The following is a 5,535-nucleotide window of genomic DNA, read 5'->3' on the forward strand; positions in this document are numbered from 1 at the left end:
GGGTATTTATTGGAGTGTGTTTGTAGAAGGCATACAGGATATTAACCTTTTCTTTTCTTTTCTTTTCTTTTCTTTTCTTTTCTACAGAAGTGTGTTACTGCCAGGACAGAAAAAGAAAAGGATTTTAGTGGATAACTAGCACAGATTTTCATTTTATAACAGTTTTATGTATATTATGTTATTACAATAAACAGCAGGTGAAAGTAAATGCTGTAGCAGTTTTATATCTTCTTATAACAGGAAACACTTTACATTAGAATGTGATAACAGCCTGTTTTTATTTTACTGGCCCGGCAACAGCAGGTTTCCTTTCCTTTCCTTTCCTTTCCTTTCCTTTCCTTTCCTTTCCTTTCCTTTCCTTTCCTTTCCTTTCCTTTCCTTTCCTTTCCTTTCCTTTCCTTTCCTTTCTATACTGGGTTAAAGCACTTCAACAATAGGTGATCATGTTGAATGTACTGTATTGTAACCAGATAAATAGTTTCGTCCTTTCCCTCTGTTGGACTCTTCTTGTCATACTTCAGCCTCTGTAACACACTTTGCAGCTCTGGTCTTTCCCCAAACGGTGCCCACGAGTCGCCCGGTGGCGCCTCATGTTACCTCCAGGGGCTAGGTGGTGCCCACGACTATAAAGCCACTCAGTGTTGTGCCTTTGTGAGAAAGTGTAACTAAACTTCATCTGGGCAGACACTCATTGTTCAGCTTCACCCAATGGGCTGAAAGTGCTGTTTACAGGCTGTACAGTGCTGCTGTCCGTTACATAAGTACACATCTGCAAGGGTCAGGTTTCACAGTGAAGAATACATCTTTTTAAAATGGCATCCCGGTATTGTGTTGATCTCTGTCCAGTACAAATGGTGTAAACACCCTAGAGAGAATGAAAAGACGAGTGGATCATCGTCTGATAAGTACCTTCTTAAGGCTAGAAGAGGTAAAGAATGGATCGATTTCATTCATATTCGGTGAAGTCGATGAAGTGTAGGATGTTTAATTTTAAAATACCCAAAATTTGATGGATTTGGATTTGATGTTTTAGGTGCAGTTTAATTTTACAAAGCAATAACACATATGAGCAAAACAGCCTGATCCTGCCCACCTCAGAGCTCCACAGTCACTGGACTCCTTTAAAAAGGGACTAAAGACATTCCTGTTAACACCAGCTTTTTATGGCCCACCATGGTGCTTTGTTTTATTTGCTTAGTCTTCTATTCTTGATACAGTATTTTATTTTATATCGGACTGTCTTCTCTCTGTAGCACTTTGAGATTCTGCCGAATGAAAAGTGCTTTATAAATGCAATTTATTATTATTATTATTATTATTATTATTATTATTATTATTATTATTATTATTATTATTATTATTATTATGAACAAACTGGAGGTTTTAGAAATTTAACTTTAGGAAATGTTTTGAAAAATCTGCAAAACATAAAGACAAGAGGTTTAAAGATACAGAAAAATATATCTTTTGCAAAATATCCACATTAGTGTGGATGGGGCATTAAATTCAATGATTTAAGTCTTTTTTTTCATCATTTGATTGAGGCCTTAAAAAATGTCATGTGGTGTGACCACATTTTATCTAAAAAAAACCAACTAATTTCTTTCACATCAACATAATGTTAAATGTAGTTAATAGGCAGAATAAATTGGAAAAGAAATTTCAGTAGATTGGGAGTGATTTCAAAGACATTTTCCAAACAGCAGCCATGTTGGCACCACATGATATTTTGACACTTTAAATAACAAAAAATTCACAAATAACTGTTTTGAGTAAATAATGTATATGGACTCTATATATGTGTGTGTATATACATACATATATATATATATATATATATATATATATATATATATATATATATATATATATATATATATATATATATATATATATATATATATATATATATATATATGTATGGCATCTTTTAAACTTTCTTTGGCTGATTTTATATAATGTTACGGCCTTAAAAATGACATGTGATGTGGTCATAATTATCTTACAATTAATTCATTCTTCCATGTACTTGACATTAATATATCAACATAAAGTAGAGTTTGATAATAGTTTTTGTATGATCTCATATAATATTCAAACATATCAGTTATTTTTTCTTGCAAATGGCAGACAACTGATGCAAATATTTGGAAAAATACATTTGAAGACAATAAATTTGAAAATAAAATCAATCTGAAGGTATTTTCACGGCCAGATGATGGCATCACTTGACATTTTGACACAATAACAGATAATGTATAATATCCAACTGTTTAATGAACTGAACAGAATATTTATCCATTGCATTTCTGACCCATTTTAAAAGAAACACCGATTTTACTTGTAGTTACTATTCCTGAATTAAGGTCATTAATAAATAAATCACAAACATTGGTAAGAATCACATTCCTCTCTTTTATAATCTGTGTGTATTATCTAAAAAGATAAGAAAACAAATTTACTGTGCAATATTCCTGACAATGTCTGTAAATGGGAAAAAACAGCAGCTTTTATGTGAATCCACAGAAGGACATGAAAGCATTTACCCTCTCTTGACGGAGATAAAACTGTTTACACTCACTATACTTTCCACTTTACTGCGATACGGGACTTGATGTACAAGCTGAGGTAAATGTTTGAATGGGATGCGAATAAATCCATTACGCAGCATCTGTTAATTACACTCATGCTCCTTTGTTTACTCAGAACAGCCACTCTGCAAACCACGTATTGTATTTTCTATTTCAGTCAGGTCATGACTAATGCATCACTTAAAATTCCTGAGACCATTAAAGGAATCTGGAGGTACCAGAGCCATTAACAGCCACAAGTTAACCTGATCTGTTCCCTGTAGGTGCACACAAACACACTGTCACGTTTAACAGTAAGGGTCATTGTGGACAGGAATTCCCCATTCCCTTACACCGTGAAGAGAAGGCTTTTTGTGTCATGTGGTGGAAAATATGCGCCATCTCACAGCTGTTCCTCAGCTTCGCTCTGCTCGTCAACTACACCACAACTGGTGCATGTAACCTTTAGGATCTCCTGCTTTTTGATGCTAAATATGGAGTATTTATGACAATTAGTGCACATAAAGCATTCATATCTTACCACCAAACTTGTAACGTGGTTTTCTGTAACAAAATATGGTTCGTAACTCTTTACAACAAAAAATGGGTCATAATTAGGTCACTGCTTCAATAGACCGATGCCACATGATGTCACGGGTCATGTGATTTATGTTTACGTGGCCATATTGGAAGGCAACCCACAAGCTAGAAAGAGCAGTGCCAGGCTTCTTAGACAGATAATTATACTTAATAACTGTAGTCATGGTTAACTTTTGTGCAGTAATAGGCTGCTCAAACACAGCGGGACATGGTGAGAAGTCTTTCTACAGGATCCCCTCTGTTCCAAATATAAGGAACTCAGTGTCCAGAGACAGAGTACCGAGTATGGTAGTAGACCTACAGTCACCTGTCGGCTGGATATTACATATAACCATTAACAGTGGTGAACAACAGTTATGCAACAGTACAGGTTATCCGTGGTTTGGTACATATGGAGGTTCTTGGGTCATGGTTCAGGCACAAGGGCTGACTGGGGCCAGATGTGAAGCCCGAACTGTGAGCTGTGCCCCGGGGCTCAAACGGGGCTGGGTGGGTGTGGGGTGTGGCTCCAGGATCCGGTGTTGTGGCTATACAGGACGGCAGGTGTTGTGCCAAGGTACGTATCCCTGCTCAGAATGGTTTCCCCTGACTGCGGGAGCATAATTTCTCATACATCTCGGCCTTCCATACATAGGAAGCCCGTTTCCACCACTGAAAAAAAAAAATCCCCATGATAAGTCATAATTATGAGATAAAAAAAGTCATAATTATGAGATAAAAAGTCATAATTCTGAGATAAAAAAAGCCGAAATTATGAGATAAAAAGGGAAAATTATGAGATAAAAAGTAGAAAATATGAGATAAAAAGTAGAAATTAAGGGGGAAAAGTCATAATTATGACATAAAAAGTCAAAACTATGAGATAAAAAGTTGAGATTTTGAGATAAAAAGTCTAAATTATGAGATTTTTTTAAACAAAAAAAGTCAAAATCATGAGGTAGAAAGTTGGAATTATGAGATAAAAACTAGAAAATATGGGGAAAAGTCATAATTATGACATAAAAAGCCAAACATTTTGAGATAAAAAGTAGAAATTATGAGATAAAAAGTAGCCTAGAAATTATGAGATAAAAAGTCATATTTATGAGATGAAAAGTCAAGATTTTGAGATAAAAAGTCTAAATTATGAGATTTTTTAAAACAAAAAAAGTCAAAATTATGAGATAGAAAGTCAAAATTATGAGATAAAAACTAGAAAATATGGGGGAAAGTCATAATTATGACATAAAAAGTCAAACATTTTGAGATAAAAAGTAGAAATTATGACATGAAAAGTAGAAATTATGACAAAAGTAGAAAATATGAGATAAAAAGTAGAAATTATGACACAAAAAGTAGAAAATATGAGATAAAAAGTACAAATTATGACATAAAAAGTGGGAAATATGAGATAAAAGTAGAAATTAAGGGGGAAAAGTCATAATTATGACATAAAAAGTCAAAAGTATTAGATAAAAAGTAGAAATTATGAGATTTAAAGTAGCCTAGAAATTGTTAGATAAAAAGTCATAATTATGAGATAAAAAGTCAAAATGTTGAGATAAAAAGTTGAAATTGTGAGATAAAAAATCATAATTATGAGATAAAAAGTAGAAATTACGAGCTAAAAAGTAGAAATTATGAGATTTTTAAAAAAAGTCAAAATTATGAGATAAAAAGTAGAAATTATGGGGAAAAAGTCATAATTATGATATAAAAAATAAAAATTTTGAGATAAAAAGTAGAAATTATGACATGAAAAGTAGAAATTATGACAAGTAGAAAATATGAGATAAAAAGTAGAAATTATGACACAAAAAGTAGAAAATATGAGATAAAAAGTACAAATTATGACATAAAAAGTGGAAAATATGAGATAAAAGTAGAAATTAAGGGGGAAAAGTCATAAGTATGACATAAAAAGTCAAAAATATTAGATAAAAAGTAGAAATTATGAGATATAAAGTAGCCTAGAAATTGTTAGATAAAAAGTCATAATTATGAGATAAAAAGTCAAAATGTTGAGATAAAAAGTTGAAATTATGAGATAAAAAAAATCATAATTATGAGATAAAAAGTAGAAATTACGAGCTAAAAAGTAGAAATTATGAGATTTAAAAAAAAAAAAGTCAAAATTATGAGATAGAAAGTCGAAATTATGAGATAAAAAGTAGAAATTATGGGGGAAAAGTCATAATTATGATATAAAAAAATCAAAATTTTGAGATGAAAAGTAAAAATTATGACATAAAAAGTAGAAATTATGACATAAGTAGAAAATATGAGATAAAAAGTAGAAATTATGACATAAAAAGTAGAAAATATGAGATAAAAAGTACAAATTATGACATAAAAAAGTGGAAAATATGAGATAAAAGTAGAAATT

This window comes from Sphaeramia orbicularis, chromosome 22, assembly GCF_902148855.1.
Source record: "Sphaeramia orbicularis chromosome 22, fSphaOr1.1, whole genome shotgun sequence".
In the NCBI taxonomy this organism is placed as follows: Eukaryota; Metazoa; Chordata; class Actinopteri; order Kurtiformes; family Apogonidae; genus Sphaeramia; species Sphaeramia orbicularis.